Source organism: Triturus cristatus, chromosome 8 (assembly GCF_964204655.1).
Source record: "Triturus cristatus chromosome 8, aTriCri1.1, whole genome shotgun sequence".
NCBI lineage: Eukaryota > Metazoa > Chordata > Amphibia > Caudata > Salamandridae > Triturus > Triturus cristatus.
The window spans coordinates 1,315,895,700-1,315,918,897 of record NC_140591.1 but is presented as its reverse complement, the minus strand read 5'-3'; positions in this window follow the sequence as shown (position 1 = coordinate 1,315,918,897).

The following is a 23,198-nucleotide window of genomic DNA, read 5'->3' as shown; positions in this document are numbered from 1 at the left end:
TTGCCATTCTACTGAAAGACACCTCCTGAGTGCATCCAGTTCTCCTTTGAAGATGTTCACAGTGTGGATTGTAGGGCACAGCTATGTCTTCTGGAGTGAAAAGTTTGCAGAGAAAACAGATATGGTGAGAGACCTTGCTTTGCCAAATGTAGACATTAAATGGATTGGTCAGAGAGGGTTAAAGTGGCACCAATTGATGCCATTGGTGAAATCCTTCATGCAAATCCAACACCCTGACCTCATAATAGTGCACTGTGGTGGCAATGACCTAGGCACTTTGACTGGGGTAGGTCTGGAAATGCTTATGAAGGACACCTTTGCACAACTGTTTACACTTTTCCCTAAAACTGCCTTTGTGTTTTCCAATATATGCCAAAGGCAAAAATGGAACTGGTCCAATCATTTCTGTCCACAGATTGACAAAGCAAGAAAGCACGTCAACAAATCTGTTTCTGCTTTCCTCCGTGACTATGGTATGGGTGCCATTTACCACAACAACTTGCGTTACGACATGCAAGACATTTATAGAGGAGATGGTGTGCACTTCAATGATGAAGGGAACAGAGTCTTCCTCTTGAACCTTAGACTCTGCATCGGTACTTACTTGTAGGTACCACTAAAAAAATGACTCCATAAACACAACAGCTCTTTTTAGAGCTCCCTAATTTCTAAACTCTTAAATCTGATTTTCTTTTATTTATTATTTTTTTTTTACCGTACGCTTACCGTAAGCTTACCGTACGCGTACCCCGTGATTTTTTTTAAAATCAATAAATGTTTTTTTTGTACTTTTCTGTCCTTCTTTGACCCCCTTACAATTGTTAGGGGGTCTGTAACTCTCCTCATTGCCCCCTTTCCTTGTTTTCACTCTTTTTTTTCAGAGTGAAATACACAAAATGGCGGCCGCCGCTTCCTGGTTTCGGCCGATCCGAATGTTTACTAAGATCTAAGAGCCAATCAGAATCGCGCTCGCGCACGCCACCGTACGCTTACCGTAAGCGTACGGTAAGCGTACCGTAAGCTGGCTCAGATATATATATTGATTTAAAGGCTATTTTCTCAGAATCTACTGAACAGATTTACACCAAACCTACAAAAGGCACTTCCTTGACCTAGGGACTACCTCTCTGCCAAATTTCGAGTAATTCTGTTCAGCCGTTCGGGCTGTAGCTCGTTCTAAAGGTCCTATGGAAAAATGCATGGGAAAAACGCGTTTTGGGACCCCCCTTTTATCTCAGCCCCCGCTTGACGGATCCCCCCGAGACTTTCAGGGTAGGAGCGGAGCGTAGCGCCCCACCTATTTTGAGAAATTCGCGAGGATTCGTCGACCGGCGTCAAAGGTATTCAAAATAGAATGTTGAGGTTTTCCTATGGAAACGTGGTCCTAACTATAACTACCTACTGGCGACCGCCAGTAGGTAATATATATATATATATATATATATGTATATATATATATTGCTTGAATACAGTCACCGCAAACACCTAATCAGCGGGTGCGTCGTCAGGCGAACCTCCAAATTGGTCCGCCTAAATAAATGCAAACGCTCCCACCCAGAACAAAAGGACACGACGCTATGACATAGCCACTGATTAAACCCTGGCTGCAATTGTCGAGACATCGCGTCGTGTCCTTTTGTTCTGGGAGGAGCGTTTCCATATATATATATATATATATATATATTTACCCGCACACGCACGCACACGCACACACACACACACACACACACACACTCTCTCTCTCTCTCTCTCTCTTGCTCTCTCGCCGCTGTGTAAATTGTTTGAAACTCCAGGTTTCTCCTTCTTGCCAGTGTGAGTGGTTAATTGTGCTGCGGAAGTTGTCACCTAGATTTAGGCCTGGGCTTAAATTCCGTTCCGCTTGACATTTTCGCATTCCGCGGAGAACGCGAAAATGTCAAAATTTCCGCAATCCGCATCTTACCGGAATTTTTTTTCTTACTCGCGCTGTAAAAAAATACATTCTCGCGTGAGAGCGATCACCTTACCTGAATCCCTGCGTTCGCCGACAAGTTTTTCTGATCCGGTCGCGTTCTCCACGAGATGTTGGATTGTTGGTAGCCATTTGCGCTGTCTCGCGACAGTTTGCGCCCGCATTAACGTCATTTGTCACGCGATCACGTCATTCGTCGCGCGATCACATCTTTCTTCTCGCGATCATGCACCGCAAGAGTATGAGATGATTGAGATCTCGCGCCCGTGAGCAACCGAATGGGTAAGTTGGCGAGCCGCGATCACGCAGAAAATACCGCGAACGGGCGGGAAATAAACTTCCGCGTCTTCGCGATATTTCCGCATGTTTGCGGAGATTTTTTACATTTTCGCGATAGTTTGCGAAAGTGAATTTTGCAAATTCCACCCACCCCTACCTAGAATTCAGTGATGCGAAAACTAGGGAGGACATGTTAAATTATGTGCTCCTTATGGTTCAGCAGAGTGGTTTATCATTTGACTCTAAGGTAGAATAGAATCTTCACAAAGGCTCTGCTTGTCTGCCTTTTTATGACTTATCTCAGCCCGTTGGTCACTGCCAGCACACTTCTCTAACTCCCTTAACAATACACTTCGATTTGCAAAAAAGCGAATGTGTATTTTAAAAGGGATTGATTTAAGAGGAGTAAATAGGTAGAATCTTTTCAGAGAAATCCATAAACATAAATCATAAATACAGAAACCATTGGTTAAATATTGGTCTCCAAGCACAAATTGCATTGGCTCGGTATGTTTCAAAGAACCAGACAGTAATAGGAAAATCAGGCACGTTTTATTAAGCATCATAAATATTTCAATGTATTTAAATGAACTCATTAGAAGTTAAATTGAAGGTTAATATATTTAGGGGGTTCCTTTCATAGAAGCAATACAATTATCAAATCATGATAAACAAAAAGAGGTTAACCATATTTGATATGAACAAGGTTAGAGCTGCATGTTTAGACGCGGTCCTGATTCTGTGAAAATGCCTCACTCGCTGTCTCCCTGGAAGAATCTGTTTATAAGACAGGAAATAAAGAGGACTTCCGGCTTAAATTCATACATCCATTGTCATTTTCCACCTGTTAGTGTCTGCCATTTCGTAAAGAAATTGTGGCGCTATTACACGAATATAAAACTGTGTGAAACTTGTCTTGTTTTTGTCACACAAAGGTTTTGGTTTATAATTTTGGATCAAATTTCCTTCTTGGGTTGAACGAATTGTTTGCACTTCCCTTGCTCTGGTATTCAATGACACTTGTTGAAAGCAATGTGTGTAATGATAGGTCAGGTGCTGAACTTGATAAGAAATAATATAGTAAACATGGGGATGGGTAATAGTAAAAGTGTTAGATTCTGCGCTAGAAACTATCAGTATATTATATATAAAAGTCACAAAGAATGTATTATTATTATTAGTAGTAGTAATCATTAATGTTATTATTACTGGTGTTGTTAGTTAGTAGCATCATCGTACTGTTGTTGAGAAAATATTAATATCTCACTCCCATGTGTTTATTTTAAGAAGTTGGGTGTGGCGAAAAATAGATTTGTGACTAGTGTTCGTTTTTTGTACTTAAATGACAGATTGGCGGATATTTTTCGAATTATTACCCAATTATTAATAATTTGAGTGTGCGCCTAAACCTGGGGCGTGTTTGAATTCTTAGAGCATGGCAAGTTTGCGCTCAGGTGTGCATCAAGATCACGTTTTAGCATTACACTAACTACAATGGGTCTATGCTAAAATTGTGCTATCTACAGCACATACATTAAGTAAGAGGTAATGTATTAAGCCTGGGCAGAGTTCGTGGAGTTCCGCTATGTGGAACTCCGCAAAGTGACAAAAAACCTCTGCCGCGCTACGCGGAGTTCTTCAAATGGCGGCGTGCGTTTCGCCGCACCGTTGGCTCTGATTAGCAACGCCTGGTGATTGTCCTGTGCTGTAAAATCAGCATGCACTGCAGCACACTGGCTCTGCTCCTTTCTACTGCTTGAGTAGAAGTTCTATCAAGTGACAGCTTCCTCAACATGATACGGAAGGTTTCTCAATGCAAGCGGTAGTGACCACCCACGATCTCCCGTATTGAGAAATCTCGCTGGGAGGTGGTCTTGCATTGGATTTTCCTTGCTCCTGCTCAAAAAACTCTGCTTCAAGGAGCGGAGTTTTTTGGAACTCTGCATGCTCTGCGGAGTGCGGAGCACAGTTCACCGCCCAGGCTTATAATGTATAAGCTGCAGGCAACACATCTCGGAAACAGAGAGACACTTTGTTGTAGGAAGCTCATGCTCTAACTCAGAGATTTCCTGTGCACTATAGAGAGGGCAGTTTCAGAAATAGGTAAAGCATAGAGCCATTCTGCGTCGGTGCAGAGATAGAAACTGGATCGTGATGTGGTGACAGGTCTCCATAGGTACAATTGCTAAAATAGCTAAAATGGTAGGTTCTATCACTATCCCACAGGTATAAATAATCCTGTAGGCAGTGACAGCATTAATGTCTGTTAATAATGACTATAACATGTTGAACCAATGATTTATGGATAAGTACATAAGCAAGTATGGGAAGAAAAACGTGGGGTGGGATAGGCTGTCCGCAGATCAACATAGGTGCTTGTGTCGCTTCTTTAATGTGTGAAAAGTTCACATGGAAATTCAGGTTTTCACATTCTGATGCTAAATTCTTTCAATTAAAAATCAAATAAAACAGTGAACAATGTAGACAAGGTTCTTTTGCAAACATGCCAAAGAGATGCAAATATAAGAGATCAGAACATGGCATGGGCAGTGTTGAAAATCGATATTTTTTCATTATGAATACAAGGGACCATTTCACGTTCAGAAGCACTGGCTCAACGCATAGCCAAATGCCAATTATTTCCTTCTGAGGCATATATAGTTCATACATATAACTTTATAACAGTTAATATTATTGTGTATACTTCTGGATTACATGCAAGTAGGGCTGAGTGCCCTCCCCTAATTTTCATTAGATTTTTCTGGTGGACTGGCAGCGTTTCTTAAGGAGATTTACCTACTTCTATTTGGTTTGAGATTGAGGCTGGTGGTGGGCTGTTCAATGTGCATCATGTTTGTAATTGATTAACATTAGTGATGGTATGGTTTGGACTTTTTAGGCATGCCCTTGTAGTCTGGAATCCTGTCAGGCCTCAAAACATAGGTTGTTGTGTGCCTTAGGTGTGCTTTGTTGGGTTAGTGTGCACTTGTTGGCTTCATGTGTAGTTTGATAACTTTATGGTAGTGGTCTCCCACAAGCTCCTTTTTCAATTTCAATTTCATGAAATTTGTAAAGTGGACAGCTACTTCCACAGAGGTGTCCCAGCACTAGCAGAAAGCACATGAGAGAAGAGGAAGAGTGACAATTACATAGCAATAAGAGGAGTATCAAACAGGAACGTTTTGAGATTGCTTCTAAAAACTGATTCCGAAGGGTTACGGCGAAGACTGGGTGGCAGAGAGTTCTGCAATTTGGAAGCCAGGTAAGTAAAGAAACAATCACCTCTTCTGGCTTTACAAATGTGAGGAACATAAAGAAGTTTCAAATTGTTGGACCTAAGGCTGTGGACTGGGAATAAGGTCTCGGTCTTCTCCTAAGATAAAGAGGGCCCTGGTGGTTGTAAGTTCTAGATCTAAAGTGAGTGCCTTAAATTGGATTATTTTCCTCAAGGGAAGCCAATGAAGATGTTGCACATGAGAAGAGCTCGATAAACGAGAGGGGATCTTAAGAATGAGGCAAGAGACAGAATTCTGGATGTATTGAAGCCATTGAATCAGGTTGCTCGCAAGGCCTAAATAGAGACTGTTGGCATAGTCCAATTTAGTTGTGATCAAAGAGTGGCCATCTATTTTTCGGGAGCCCACTGAAATGAGGTGGACCATTCTTCTAAGGGATCTCAGGGTGGCCAAACAGGAGGCAGAGAGAGATCTGATTTCAGGTTCAAAAGTATGATGCAAATCAAATTTTACCCCAAGGTTTCTGGCCATCAAGGTAGGGGTCGGGGGAGCTCCTATTCCAGGAGGCCACCACAAACTATCAGCCGGAGCGAGCTTAGTGCCAAGGAAAAGAACCTCAGTTTTATCTGGGTTCAGTTTAAGAAAGCCTTCCTCCATCCAAGTCACCACATCTTCCAAACACTGTTTAAAACAGCTTAAAGATGTAGGCGTATATTCCTGGAACGCTAAAAATAACTAGGTGTCATGCAGATAAGAGAACACCCGCACCCCCCAAGCTTCCACCAGTTTGTAAAGAGGCTCCAAGTAGATATTTAGAAGAGTAGGGCTAAGTGTCGAGCTCTGGGGACGCCACATACCAGATGTTTGGAAGAAGAGTTGAAAGGAAGAAGAAAAACTGCTTGGGAATGATCTGACAGAAAACGTTTCAATCAATGCAAAGTTTGGCCTCTGACACCAATTGTTTCAATTCTATCAAGTAAGGTGACATGAGAAATGGTTTCAGAGGCGAAAGTCAGATCCAACAACATGAGCAACACAGGAGATCCCTGATGTAATGATTCTCGGTCCTATAGTCCAAGCGAAAACCTGATTGAGATTCACGCAAAAGAGAAATAGATTCTAAAAAATTAGACAAATGTTAATTGACCATTTTCTTAAGAGTTTAGCTACAGTGGGGAGAAGAGAAATGGGTCTAAAATTGCTAAGATCCTTAGGATCGGCTGACAGCTGCTTTTGCAGTGGGAGCAGCAAAGTAGAATTTTACCAAATTCCAGTGATTTATTCATCAGTATGTTAAGAATAGGATTAACCACCTCACCGCTAGCTTTAAGAAGGCAGGAGGGCAAGGGTCTAGTGGTGATCCAGATTTACAATTTACTAGTTCAGTCGTTGAATCAGCAAATGTAATGGGGTCAAACCTCATAAGAAGAAGTAGAGACCGGGTTGACAGCGTCAGATGAAGTTGAAGCCGAAAATTGATTAAAAAGATTTTAAAGAAGTTTGAGAGGTCTTGGCAAAGATCCATCATGGGAGTAGGAGCAATTTCTGTGGCCGAGGGAGAAAGACATTGTTTTTACAATTTAAAAATGTTTGTGAGACTTATTAGATGATTCAGAAATAGAAGCAGCAATAAAAGATTTCTGGGCTTTGCAGATAGAAGAATGGTAGTATTTCAGCACAGATAAGTAGATCACTTTATCCTCGTTATGATAGGCCCTCCTCCAGCACTGTTCTAGTCTTTTACAGCAAGATTTTTCCGCTTTAAGAGCTTCTGAGAACCAGGGTGTGGGATGAGAGAGTCTGCTGGAGGAGTTTGTTCTGATGGGAGCAATAGTGTCTAATGCAGAGATCAGCCATTTGTTATGGCTGTCACATCATATTACAAAACTCCATTGCCAATAAAGGAGCTAGATTGAAGGCCTGCACCAAAGATGCTTCTGTTATCTTGGCCCTCGGTCTGGAAGTTTTCAAGGTAGATCCTTCAGCCTGCCTGAGGAGTGAAGAGAGAATGTCAAAATGGATCATAAAATGGTCAGACCAAGAGAGCTTAAGAGCCGGTCTGGCCCTAATCGTATCAGTAGATGAGAAAATAAGCTCAAGTGTATGACCTGCCGAATAACTGGTTCTTTGACCAGCTGATCCAAACAGAGAAGACACAATTTGTGGCACTGGTCGTGGAGATTGTTCTTCGCTGGGCATTCTTTGCCTATTATTTCCATTATTATTATTCTATTATTATTATAACTTGCATGGTGGGTAGATGGTTTGCTTAGGGGGTTTACCCACCCTCTCCTGAGAGCAGGCATGCGTTTCTTCACGGCATGTATATCTTTCCCCACACAGGTTGATCCCTTTTCCTGGCTTGCTGCCTTCTAGCCTTTACGCAGGATACACTTTCCTAGTGTGCCTGATCTACGGGGATGAGTAGGTTGGACACTTTTTTACTGCCATGTTGGTGTTTGTCCCTGCTTCTGACTTTCCTCTTTCTCTTGTCTTTGGTTCCTAGCTGAGGCTAGTGCATTGTTGTGCTCCCATATTGGGTTTGCCACTGGACCTGTTAGAGGTCATCCCATTGGGCTCCAGGTGATTCTGGTTGGGTTGATTTTGGCGGCTTTTGTTTCATGTCTCAGGATATTACCTGTCTTTCTACTTGGTGTTCTTGAGTCTGATCACTGCTATTGGGGGTGGGGTACTTGGTGATCATTTCACTGTGCTCTTATTTATGCTATGGGCCTGTGTGTGCCTCTTCTGCGGGGGTTTTCCTGAAGCTGCCTTTTAGTCCTTTCTGGCTTTCTTTTCCCATGCCACTGGGGACAGAAATGAGAAGCCTTTATATCACACTTGGATTGGGATGATTGTAAACTTGTTCTTTTAGATATGTATGACAGAACCCATGCTGTAGGTACTGGGATTATTGAGAATATCATTATTTAATTGAAATGCAAAAGAGGTTGCATCATATAACAAATGAATCATAGGCAAAAATTATATTAGGGCTGGAGATGGCTTGGTGGAAAAATATTTATATCAATTTTTGTATACCCTCTGCAGATCACACTCACTTGAGAGAATGCTGCTGTGAGAAACTGACTTCTTGGTTGAGTGGGGTGTTAATCATGCTGAAGCAACAGCCACAATCCCTGTCAGGGTGAAAAACAAAGGTCACTACATTAAACTGTGCCTAACCCTCTTGTAGCTTGGCACAAAAACAATAAGGCTTAACTTAGAGGGGATGTTTAAAGTATTTATGCCGCACACAAATAGCAATAAAATGAAAACACAACACAAGGAAAATATCAAGCCAATTTTGGAAAATAGAGTAAATTTCAATAAATTATTTGACAGCAAAATGGCAAAGAACCAATCAGTAGAACCATAGTTATCATGTTTTAAGGTTTGAGGTAAAAAAGTGGCACCCGAAGGATCAAAGTGTCAACCACGGACATCTAGGCATGCAGGACTGGGTCAAAGTTGAAAAATATGGCCAACCACAATAGACGTGTCATTTTCCACGAGCCGTAGGATAAAGTTGCGGTGAAGATTTCTTCTTTGGACTTAGTCTCTTTTTTAAAGTTTCCAGCGGGACGAAGCTGGAGTCTATAGCCAATGAGAGTTCCACAAGACCTGATCCCCTTTGGTGAAGGACCATTGAAACAGGATTTGCTGTTGATGCACCTTGGGTGGACAGAGGAGCAGGTTGGTCCGGGTCTGAGTATCCTTCAGCAAGTCCAGAAAGTGAGCAGAAGAGAGGATCTAAGGGTCCCTTGAAGGAGAAGACATTTCTAGAGTATTCTCTTTCAAGTGCCTTAAGTTTCCTGCTTCCCCTGCTCTAGCTTCTAGCTGTCTGCATGAACAATGCAAGGGTGACCGGTCATTTGTAGGAAGGCAGAGTATAGCCTTTTCAGTTGATGGCCCAACCAGGCACACCTAATCCCTCTTTTGTGTGCCTCTCTGGGAGAAATAAACAAAGCTCTACTGCCAACTACACCCACTCATGTGATCCAGGAACTGGCTGCAGGCACCAAATAGTTAGGGCGGGCGGAAAAATGCCAACCGGCATTTTCAAAATTGTAATTTAAAATCCGACTTTACCATTGAAGGTGATTTTTAATTACAATTTCTCAGACACCAAACATGAAATGTTTACCCATTCCTAATGAAAAGTTAGCACTTATGAAATATAATATCGAAACCCTCTGTTATCCTATGGGCGAGGTAGGTCTCAGAATTTTGAAAAACAAAAGTAGGAGTTATTAACTACAAGGACATGTACAACTTAAAAGTACATGTTCAGCCATTTAATTACAATATACCCTACCCTATCGGCTACCTAGGACTACCTTAGGGGGTGACGTGTATGAAATAAAAGGGGAGCTTAAGGCTTGGCAAGGAGGTCATATTTCCAAGATGACTTTTCAGTTTAAAACTGCATTCAGGCAGCAATGAAAGGCCTGGGACAGGGTTTTATTTAGCGCGAACTTGTCCCGGTATCGGGTATCAGAGCGCTTTACATAGCACCAGTTGCGTTACATGAGGACACACATTCATTTTTTTTGTTAGGCACGGGGAGATTAAGTGATTTGCCCAGAGTCACAGGATGTTCAGCATCATTGCCGAGACTCGAAGGCCAACTCCTCTTTCAGGCCACAGTTAATTGGGTGGCACAATAAGTGCTGCAGTTCCTGGCTTGGCAGTTCGGGCTGGACTGTTCCCATAAGGCACAGGGTCAAGACTGATTTGCATATGGCTGGGTTCAAACTGGAATGGCATGGTGAGCAAAAAAACGATGGATTTAGGCCCAGATCTCTGTACTGGGGTGAATGTATGACATTGTTCTGCATTCTGTCCATCAATTGTTGTTTTTCAAGTTCCACTAGTAGCATTTAATTTACAGGCCCTGGGTTTATAGTATAACACTTCACAGGGAACTTATAAGAAAATTAAATATGGCAGTCAGGTGTAGGCCAATTTTACTATGTTTTAGGGAGTGAGCACAAGCTCTTTAGCACAGATAAATTCTACAGAGCCCTAAAGCCAACACAAACAAATTCAACAAAATAGGAGGGTGAAGGCAACACGTTTGGGGGCAGATTACCCTTAGGGTGACAGCTTTGACAGCTACATTGATAACAGCAAATCAGCCACAGGCTACCTTTTCCCAGATTTCTAGGAACTTCCATGCATACATCAGATCCTAAAGCTATAGCTGAATAAATAAAATCCATAGTTTAGCCTTTCCTCAGAACATTTATTTCTATTAACTTTAATATTTTCCTAAAAAATGGCTATAGTTGGATGTTAATACTAATTTCCTGTAGGAGTGTTAAATAGGATTTTATCTCGGTGAGTATAATTTTGTGTTATTTTTTTGTATGTTCTTCCACATGTAACCTATAACAATATATTACTGTTCTTTAGAAATGTTCTTGTCCATGCTGTATGACTAAAACTGTTGAAATGAGCTAAATCTGGAGGCAAAAAGGGGTTTCTTTATAATCTAACCAAACAATATCATAGAGGAATTTGACTTCTGTGTGAATAAAATATGGAAATTGTCTGGTAATGTTACTTGCATAATATTCCACATTTACCTACAGTATGTTAGTTCCAGTTTTATGCTGGCAGTAATTGCATTCCTCCAATGCAGGTTAATTGGTATTTTATAGCTTCCCAATAGTTAGATACATGTGCAATAATCGGGTTACTACATATTTTCCATTAAAGCATCAAGCTTAGTGTGTGCTGGTTAAATTCTTAGAGGTTTAGAATTTGTCTGTGATGGGTTGTGCATTCCTCAAAGATTTAGTCATTTGGTTGTTAGCCAAACAATGGAAGGGTGAGCCAGGTGCATTGTAGTAAGCTTTCCTCCTTCTTAGTGAGCAGTGGACTCCAGGTCATTTGGGGGCCTCAGTTTTACAGGTGTCCTCCAGGGCCATCATATTTTACTTTGCTCCCAAAACTTACTTCACTCTCAGCTTTTGGTCACACTTGCTTCCTTTCTTTCTCTCTTCTTCTTTCATGATGAATGTGTGTTTCTCTAAGAAGGCTACCTCGTTTACCAATATGGTTATGCATTTTCCTTTTTTCATTTTAAATATGTATAGTGTTCTTTTATGAATTTGTTAATGCTCAGAAGAAGTGTATACAAATCTGTGAACTCATGTAAATTTCCTTCAGTTAAACGTGATTTTGTAAAAAATCATGTGACAGCTTTAGTCCAGGGCTGCCCAATCTAGGCTCAGCAGAACTGGAACAGGCCAGATTCTCAGAATAACCACTGACTCTGTAAAGGACTTCCAGAGAAATGCACTGGTTGTACATCTATCTTACTTGAATATCATGAAACTCAGACAGGGATTCATCACTTCATTGTTTATTCTGATGCACTCATTTATACATCTTCTATTTTTTTCTTTTCAGTTCCATCAATGGGATGATCATTTCAGACTATATTCAATGATTGCCATTCTGTGTGAAAGATTTACTTTGGCAATACTTGATACAAAATGTGTAGATTATCCATCATACTGAAATCAAACATAAAAATATCAAATGAAAAGCACATCTTGAATATTTATTTTATGTATCTTCTGTAGGTATTTATGACGATTTGCTCTGGGCTGATTCTTGCTTCATTAAGCAGTTAGCCCTAGCTATTGTTCAACATTCCAACTGCTCTCATGAATTATTTGTGACCACTGAGAAACATACTCCAAAGATGACTTTTAACATCAGAATTACATTAACAACATTTTCATTTTAGGATAGCAGAATGTATTTCTAATGAAGTACATCGAACAGAATGAAATAATAAATATATATGAATATTTAAAATGTAATGTAAAAATGTGTACAGTTACTATAAATTACTCCCTTACGCTCTCATATTCGAAATAACAAACATGATAGCTCATCACATTTATCCATATAGATAAATCATATATTTCTCTCCACATTTCCTTTAATATGTGGGCAGTGAACATATTTATTTAAAATAGTGAGTGAGAAACAGAGAGACAGCATGAAAATACTTAAAGAAATAATATTGATATAGCATTCTGTTTCAGTCCTGAATCCTATTGCTAGGCGCGTACATCTGAGGAAATCAGACAGCAGGTTGATTTGCAAAATACGAAATTGAGATATATCTTTAAAGGATTTTACTTCAGTTTCTGGTAAAAAGTGAAATATTAATTGGGGTGGATGGAGGTCCACCACTAGTAATAAAGTCACAAACATGTGGTTTCAGTAATTTAAGCCTGAGGTCAATACCTGGTAGCTATGACATAGAGCAGATAGGCTTAATTTAAAGAAATTATGTAAATCATTTAAAACGTCAGTGACACAGCACAATAAAAAATCACACTAATTTATAAAAATATAGCCAAATTTAATAAGCATCATTTCAAATTCAAATTACCATATTCAAGTGAGGGTGCATGGAGAAGAAATTTAGCAAAGGTTTACAGAATATGACAGACACATCTTCCATCAGGTAGTGCTATTGGGAGATATTTATACCACCATTCAGAATTATCTAGAAAATATTTATTCTAAAATCATGAATGTGGCAGATTTACATTTATAAAAACATATGTAGGTGGAATCTTCACAATTTATGTCTTACCAAACACTTATGCATTGCACTCATTTTTTTATTGATTTACTGGTGGTGGTGGCCTTTTTGGATCTTGTTGGTGGATCGCACTCCTTACAAAATATCAGACATAGTGAGACCTGTCACCACATCAAGCTTTTGATGCTTTTATTGCCATATAATCCTCTCTTTTTTTCTTCAATCAGGAAAGTGTACTCTACAAGTTAATTTACATGTTATGCTCTTTTGCTATTGTTACATGTTCTATGGAGGGTTGGAAGATGGTAGCATTCTACACTAGTACAGGTGGGGATGATCCACTACACAAACTCACCACAGTACGCAAACTAAGTATGTGTAGCACAACCCAACTGCTACAAGGTGGGCATACACACAGCTCAACATCCCAAGACTATAAGTGGTGAAGATTAAAATCCTAAATCCTAATGTTAGATGCATTAAGAGGTGCCATTTTATCACTGCAAAAAGTTCAGTATGTGATATTTGCTTACTACAAAAAACTAAAGGGCTTATTTGCAAGTCCCTTGCGCCACCGGTGAATCACATTTAATTTGGGAAAAAGTGACATACTGGCGGCATAAGGAACTTGTGAATAAGCCCCTAATTTACATAAGAAAGACTGGCATAGACTACCATCAAGATGGTTCCCCAGGCAAATCCTGTCCGACATGAGTTGGAAGGCAGAAGTGGCAATCCTTGTGTCCAAATCTTTCAAGGGGATTGTTAAGGAAACCATAGCTGAATCACTGGCCAGAATGTTAGCGGTTAGAATCACTAAGAGAGAATACACTTTTAGAATGGCCTCAATATATGCACCTAACTCTGAGCAGGAAAAGTTCCTCAAAGTGATTATCCCACTTATTCTGTGAACCGCAGACAAAGACATCCTCATAGGTGGGAATTTAAACTCAAATTACTGCATCGGAGATAGGAACACAGTTTCTGTCAGATGACCTGCTGATTATGTTCAACCTTCAAATGCCCAAGAGACCACAATGGTCCTCCAGAATCTGATGCAAGCTCAAGACATGTAAAGCTCAACTAAAAGCCATAGATACTGACAAGGCAGAATATGCCCCACTTAAAATGAACCAGAAACGTTGGTAGGGAGGTAGGTGTGAAAATGTCTCACTTTTAAGCTCAGTGCACGAGTAATAGAAAACCATATAGCCATCATACAAATAAACACAGGTACATTAGCTACTTCAGAGGCAGGTCTTAAATGCACAGTCAGAGAATTCCATAAAAATGTTTTTGTGGTACAAAAAATACACAAACAGAGCGAGACTGACAGAGACTCAGGCCCAAACTCTGAAGGATCCAATTTCAATCGAAGAGGTGATATAAGGGATTGCCTGTCTCAAACTACAAAAATACCTAGGGCACGGCAGTTAATCCCCCTATTTTACAAAACGTACTGTCACACTTTGGCACCGATACTTATTTGACGTTTACTGTCAAACCTGAAACTGACAAGGACCCACAACAATGTGCCTCATACAGGCCGATTTTCTTGCTAAACATAGATGACAAAGTATTTACCAGCATCTTAGCCAAAAGGCTGGACACATCCATGCAAGAGCTAACAGACCCCAATCATGCAGGTTTATCCTAGGACGTACCTGCTTCAATAAAACTAAACATCTTCTACATATTATCGATTAAATGAAAAATCCAAGAGGTAAATGCTATTCTTTGTGGTGGATGCCAAGATGACGTTCGACCAAGGGTGCACTGGCCCTTCTTGGCAGCCATGATGGAATGAATGGCCATTGAACTCAAATTTTGGACTTGGTCCTTCAGTAACTGCTACGACCCACAGGCTAGAATACAAATCAATGGATCTTCAACCTCCCTGTTCAAGTTCCTTAGGTATACAAGACTGAGCTACTGCCTCTCCCCCCTATCTATATTCTCTCTACATGGAACTGTAAGCCATGATGATACCACAAGATGTATCATTTGGCATTAAGAACATAAACTAAGCCTATACACGGATGACGTGATTATAATGCTGCTCACTGCTTACATTGGTTTCGGTTCTCCGGCAGTTTGGGTGGGAAGCAGGCTTTAAAATTAACCTGCACTAATCACAGATTCCAAACCTTTCAGTAAGTCTCATACATGCTGAACTCTTACAGTAACAATTCCTAATGCAATGGGTGCAGGGATTCATACAATATTTAGGGGTGACAATTTCTCTGACACTAGCTAAAACATGCCTAGGAAACTAGACTCTTTTAACCAAATAATTGCAAAAGGACTTCTAGTTTTGGTATGGTGGGGCTTTTCTTAGCTGGGGAGACTGGAAGCAGTTAAAATGACCACACTACCAAGATTCCACTATATTGCCATTGTGGCTTCTTAAAGGGAACAATAATAGATATTCAGATAATGTTGAACAACTTAGTCTCAGCAGGAAAAAACTCATGCATCGCAAAAAGACACATGTATAAGTCCATCAAGGAAGGGTGACTGGGCATGCCAGATGTTATTGATTATTACCATGCAGGGCAACTCAGGTACATTGTGGGATGGCACTGTAAAGAGAGCGAAAAGCACTAGTACTTCATGATCCGCAGCCAGACTCCACATATGGCAGACACCATGCTTACTTAGAAAGCACAGACCCTGGAATATATGTGTATTACGGAGGCAACATTACATATGCCACTGCAATAATAGAGGACTGCCTCTGCCCTTCCCTTTTATTCCTTTCATCAGCAAACAGGAATTTGTCCAGCAGCTGAATGCCTGGAATTCTCTGCATGGCAACAGTACGACCGTCAGCAACTAGGCAACATTTATGACTATGAAGGAATCAAGTTGTTCGAGTGAATTAAGGTGGACTATGATGTACCAGAAAGAGAAATCATAGGTTCCTACAAATTAGACACTTGGTAATCTAAGGCTACATACAGCACACGGCGAACCGCCCAATGCTCCCATTCGAGGAATGGTTATTGACCAAAACTGCAGACAAATGCAGACTCTCTCCAAAATATATATGCTCTTATAGAGTAAGCATGCTCTAGAGAAATCCTCTTGGCATAAGATATGAGAGGCGGGGCTGGTGCGCACCTTAACAATGAAGTAATAGACATCCGTGTATCTCAGGGGAAAAGTCACCATAACATGCACAGTCATTAAATAAATTCTCAAACATTGCCTCATTTTGGTTTTTTACCCCAAAGAGACAACATGCTTGAGCAGAAAATGTTCCAAGGAATGTTGGCTGGGATGCAGAGGAACTGGTACACTACTCCACTTACTATGGAAGGCCCCAAACTCACAAAATACTGGAGGGAAGTCTTAGACAACATAGATTTCATGATTAACTCCAAACTAGTGGATCTCCCAGCATATACAGTCCTAGGGGTGGCAGATAGAGTTTTGTACAAACTTAAAAACCTCTAGGGGAAAGATAGTGATGGTCCTCCTGGGTGCAGCTAAACAAGGTATATAGAGCATGGGGATCCATTGTGACACTGGATCATAGGTCCCGGCTACACAAAGTATGGGACATACTAGGAATGGAATAAATCACTATGACAGTAAATAACAAGTGAAAAGAATTGGAACACAATTGGGGCCCATGCCTATTGCTACTGTTGACAGAGTTTAAAGAAATAATATTTCCCAAATATCTAATATTACTGCATCTGCTGACACAAACAGAGGGAACCCTTGTGACTGGGTGAGAACAGACACAGTGAGCCATACCCGGGAGTTGACTAGAGAGATGACACATCTTTATGCAAATGCTTGTAGAGGCTGTTTCATCCTCTGCGTTTTCAATTATAGATAATGTATTTACTACGGCGTGGAGAATGGAAAAAGAGGAGTTTTATTGTTTAATTGTGAAGTTAATGGCTGCTATCTATTTCGATTTCGAAGCCTTGCTGTTCTTTGGATACAGGCATGAGAATGTGCTATTAATAGCAAAATAAGAATTGTTTCTGAAATAAAATAATTTTAAATTGAATATGTTAGATTGACATCTGTGGCATCGTATTCCCCTAGACATTTTGCTTTCACTACCCTCTTTTTCTGAAACCGTTTGTGTTGACAATATGACTTTCTGCACTTCTAACTAGTAATTAAGTGCTTATGCTCTCACCCTTAACAATTGTAAAATTGGAATACAACTGATTGGAACCTTTACTTAACTTATACAGCCCTAATAAATGGAACTACTGTACCCAGGACCTGTAATTAAATGCTAGACGGGGGCTGCAGCACTCATTGGGCCACCTTTTTAAGTAGCACAATAAAACGTGTCTCAGGTCTCCACTGCAGTCTGTCGTGCAGTTTTAAACTGCCATTTTCATCCTGACAAAATAAACTCCTAAACCTTTCCTTTTAATAATTATAGGTTACCTCTAACATAGGCCCTAACAGCTCATTGGACTGGGTATATGGTATTTAAAAAGTAGAACAAGTGTGCACACATATTACATGCCCTGACTGTGAAAAACCCCTAAAGTTAGAAATTGGGGTCTCTAGTTGGCAGAGGTATGCACCCTGTCCAAGTAGTGACTACAATCCTAGTCAGGGTAAGCTAGATTCACACTAAAATATAACCTGTGCTCACCCTCTGATAGCTTGGCACAGACCAGTAAGGCTCATCTAAAGAGGCAATGTGCAAAGCATTAGTGCAACACACATACAGTAACACAATGAAAATACTACAGAAAATACTCCACACAGGTTTTCGAAAATTAAAGAATAATTTTATGAATAAAACAAGACCAAAATACTAAATAAGTGGTACCAGAGTTATGAATTTTTAAAGAATAAATCAAAATCTAGTGCTTAGAGTCAAATAGTCCTTTGGAGTTACTTGAGGTCGCGCTGGACCAGAAAAATGATCTCGTATGGATTAAGTGTTGGGTTCGAAGACTTGATGCGTCAATTCTGATTCACGCAGTCAGGTAGATGTGTCGTTTTTGAGTCTCGTGGTTGGGTACCATGTCGGTTTCAATCCACCTATGATGCTGTTGTCGGACCGCGCAGAGATTTCCTCGAATCGGCACTGCATCGGTATCACAGGGCGCTGCGTCAGTTCCGATCACTGCATCGATTTTGATGGTTCTGGACAGCAGAAATCACCTTTCAAAGGCCCACGACTGGATTGTCATCATTTGGCAAGGCAGGTGCAGGACTCACAAATGACAGAGTCCAGGTGCTGTTGCAGAGTTGGAGGAGGTCTTTGATGCCCTCAGACTTAAGAACAGAGGGCAAGCCAGCAAGCCCTTGGAGTCACTCTGAGTTCAAGTGAGATGGGTCCAGTCCTTGTCCTCAGCTGGGCAGAGATCAGCAGGCAGCAGGGCAGCCCAGCAAGGTAGAAAAGCATTCTTCCAGAGAAGCAGTCAAGCAGAGTGGCAATGCTTGTAGCACAGCAGTCTTTACTGCTGGAAGAGATCTTCACAGGTCCAGTAGTATACTGTCTTGGTAGGGTCACAGCTCCAGTACTTATTCCCAAGTGGGGGTGACTTCAAAGCAGGCCTTTGAAGTGCACATGTCCCCTTTTCACCCCAGCCCTGTCTGCCAGGCTATCTGTGATTGGTAATCAGCCCTTTGTATGGGAAACAGAACACTGCCTATTCAGGTGTAAGTATCAGCTCCCTCTCTCTCTCCCTGCCCAGGAAGAGCTATCAGAATGTCAATGAGTTCTCAGTCACACCCACCTTTCTGGAGGGAATGCACAAAGTGTAGCTGTCACCCATCCCAGACGTGTATTGGAGACAGGCTGCAGGCACACAGACCTAAGTTAAGATCAGAGAAATGTCCACTTTCAAAAAGTGGCATTTCTAAACTAGTAATGGTACATCCGTCTTTACAACTAGAGATGATTTCTTATTAATATTCCAAAGATATGAAACATGATGCAGCTACTCCTTTCTAATATGGAATTACAGCTTAAAAGTGTATTAAGGAATTCTCAATTCTAGCTTATGAGAAGAGTAGGCGGCACAGTAGAGAACAATTAATCTGCTGTTTGTCACTACCAGGACATTTTGAACTTAAAAGTATATGTCCTGCCTTTTAGTCAATAGCACCCTGCCCTCACGGATACATAGGGCCTACCTTAGAGGTGACTTATGTGTAATAAAAGGGGAGTTTAAGGCTTGGCAAGTGGTTTTAAATGCCAAGTCGAAGTGTTAGTAAACTGCACACACAGGCCTTGCAATGGTAGGCCTGAAACAGGTTTGAAAAGGCTACTTGTGTGGGTAGCACAACACAGTGTTGCAGGCCCACTAGTAGCATTTAGGTTACAGGCCCTGGGTATATGGTATACTACTTTATAAAGGACTTACAAGTAAACTAAATATGTCAATATTGTATATGCCAATGTTACCATGTTTAGGGGAGAAGCACATGTGCTTTAACACTGGTTAGCAGTGCTAAAGTACTCAGAGTCCTAAGGCCACAAAAAGATACAGCAAAAAGAGGAGGTAAGCAATCAAAATGTTTGAGGGAAGACACCCGAAGGATAGCAGGTCTAACATTGTTGTTTTGCTGTAGCAAAGCTACCTTCCATATAAACTAACACTGGGTTACCTTATCACAATTAATAAGTGAGAACTTCTGTGTGGGAGCAGGCAGAGAAATACTCCTTCCACTCATTTGAACTGTGATTTAAAATCATCTCTAATGGTCAAGTTGTAGTTTAAAGTACTAGTCTGAAAATGCTACCTTTAAAAGAGATGTATAAACAAGCAAGGCTTGGGTCCTTAACTGCCTGGACTAGACCACTAAACTGATAGGAAACAAACAAAGACATTCGAAATTGATTGTACATGTTTTAGGAAGGGCAACACATTATTAGGTTACACAATATCATCCAATAATCATTTTAACACATAATCAACATAAATACATACAACACAATTGCCTTTGTGAAAAAATAAAAGAAGACACTTAAGTATATTAGTGATACAGCGAAAAAATATAAAAGCCTAAAGCACTTGACCAGTCCGAAATTCGAAATTTGGCACCAGGCGGACACTGTCTCATTGCTACGCCAATGTCTACTGTCCTGCCTGTGATCAGAGAATGGGGTTACATAAAGTACAATGGTGTTGTCAAAAGGCGGAAACAGTTTAACTAATTCTCTCGTGGCACACCCCATCAAAGGTAACCCATGCTCAGGAGACAACGTGTTTCGAACCCCTGGTTATTTCGGGGTTCTCCTCAGAACTCAGACTCGGTCGTGGACTCTGAAATGTGGCGTTGAGTGGATCTGGGAAAACTGGTTGAAGAAGATGATAGTCCTACTCTTCAAGTCATAAGGCTTTTGGGCACTGGATCGCATCAAGTCTCTGTTTGTTATGGTGTATGGTTCAAGTTCCCTCACTTGCACAGAATCTTTCAACTGGCTGTGAGCCGCTGAATGCCGTGGATGCGACCTGGCCAGACTCAGTATTAGGTGATCACCTTTCAGTCCCTGTGGTTTAAAACGGGAGTGGGAAAGCGCTTGTCAATCCATTGTGCTGAACTGATTCAAACAGGCAGCTGTATCACTAATGTACTTAAGTGTCTTCTTTTATTTTTTCACAAAGGTATTGTGTTGTATGTATTTATGTTGATTATGTGTTAAAATGATTATTGAATGACATTATGTAACCTAATAATGTGTTGCCCTTTCCAAGACATGCACAATCAATTTCGAATGTCTTTGTGTAAAAGTCAAACTAAGCTGAATAAAGCTAGTGAACTTTAGAATTATTAGTCTACGTTTCCTTTAGATTTAGGTATAACAGTCTTCCTGGACACCTTGTTTGTTTCCTACCTATAAAAAACCAAATATACTTTTCTGCCAGTGTTCAGGGTCACGTGACTATTATTGGTTCTCCTGTGGTGTGACGTGTATCCCTTCCAGACAGGGCACATGTGGCCTTGAGTGTGAGGAAGGGTGTTCCTCTCCTTAGCAGGATAGCCTGGGGAGTTGTACCCAGTCCTTCCTGAACTTCTAAGGTAGCCTGGCGGCTGTGCCCTCACCCTTCCTGCCTTCTAAAACTGCTGCCCTCTCACTATCAAATGCAGCTCACAGCTGGGCCTGCCTACCCTTTGTCACCCTAGTAAGTTGGGAGCCAAACCACAGGAAGGGGCAGAACTGACAAGAACCCATTTAGGGGTAAACTAAGAGAGTGGTCACCATACACAGACTGCCACTGAATATAAACACTGCAGCCTCAGAACCTCTCATCAGAACATTTCTGGAACTGTGGAAGATTCAGAAGAAGGACTGTCCTGCTGTCTGTAAAAGGAAAATTGGACTTGCTTGTCTTTAAACTAGGATCCCCAGCAGTGACTCCAAGGGTCATTCACCTAAGTTTCCAGAGACCTCTCCTGCTTCGCAGCTGACCATACCTATTGGAACTGACCTGGGTCCCTCTGCTGGCCTTTGTGGGAGTAAGTCCTAACCCTTTAAGTGCTGCCTTCCAGGTCATGTGCAACTGTCTTGGCCACATGGCCCCTGGTTGAGCCATGCACCCCAACTCTTTGCCCCAAGAACCTCAGGTGGTGCCCTACACCTACTCTCTCATTCCCTGATTATGTATTTGTTAGAATATTTAAATCTGATACACATCCAGTTCACACTATCTGTTGTATGCAAAGGCCACCTTGAATTAATTTTACAAACAAGAAGAACCTCATTAGCATTCACAAGTATTGTGTCTATATGCACATACGGTGATTCTGTTGATTATACATAAACATGCAATCGGAATTGTAGACAAAAAAGCAATGGTAACAACAGTAATGAAAGAAGCCCCAGCAGGAGCTCAACTGAACACAAAGCTAAATAAATGTGAAGCTCTACAGCTACCCAAGAGATATGGCATTAAGCAGAGCCCATGCATTTAAAGTAAAAAAACAAGTAAAACATTGACACTGGTGTGGGACCCATTTATGGTTTATCTTAATTTACCTGGATAGCAGGAAGTTACTCTGTAGACTGCATCTATGTTGCTAGATGTCGGCTCATCAGAATGGGGCATAGGTCAGTATACGGTGAAATAATACATGCCATTTTTTACTTCTTTGAAATATTTTGTATTTTATATAAGAGGTGTTATGTGGAATACACCCTCTGGGCGGCTGGGTTTGGATGCTTTGACTTGCATTGATACCTTTATTTACTTTAGTACTTAATTGCATTATTCACTCATTGCAGTTTGGTTTTCATTGTGAAATCTAACCTATATGGTCCTGACCCAGGTTTTCAGGCTTAGACTATGAAAGAGCATGGGCGCCGTATCCCTGTTGACTTGGTGGCTTGAGGAAGTAGTGGCCAGATCTGCAGTGAGAGTCAGTCTATGCTGGTCCCCCGAACAAGGCTGAAAAAGCACAGAACTACATAAAGCTGCTGACACATACAATCACACATCCTTGCAGGTGACCAACATTGTTTTGAGTGTGTGAAATGCAAAGGTTAAGAAATTATCAAACTTCTCTGTTCCTCTATATAAAGGCTTACTTTAGAGGAGGACAGATGATTTTTAGTATCATGAAGGATTTTTACGTATGGTGAGAATTAAGTTTACCCATTGAAATGCCCATAGATAAGAGTGTGGGATTCCTAGTAGGTGCCAAAGTATAACATGTGGGACCTCAGAAGCAGATTCATTGTAAGAGCTAGGACTGAAGGTGGAGCTACGTTAGAAACATCCTGGAGAGTCTAGGACTGATGTGCATCAAAAGGATCTGTGTAGCCAAAAAGGGAGGAGCTGCGTTGCAGAGCTGCATGTCTGTTCTCTATAGGCACTGGAAGTAGGGGTGCAGGGAGTGCTGCATCACCCCCCAAAATAGCCTGAAGTTCAGAAGGTGAATAAGCAATAAAGGTGCCTTTAAATTTTGTTTTTACCTTTTCATGTTTGCTGTGTTTTAAGGACAGGTAACATTTTAGGCTATGCCTTCCAACACATTTCTGCTTAATTTGTCAATGTGAAGTGTTTTAACACTGATGTTTATTTTTCTTTACATAAATACAAAGTGAGCAGATTTTCTAAAGTAAACTATGTGACATTTTTGCTGGGAATCAGGGAGTGTGAAAGGAACGACTGTAGGATGCCATTTGTTTCTAACACACAACAAAATTGAAATT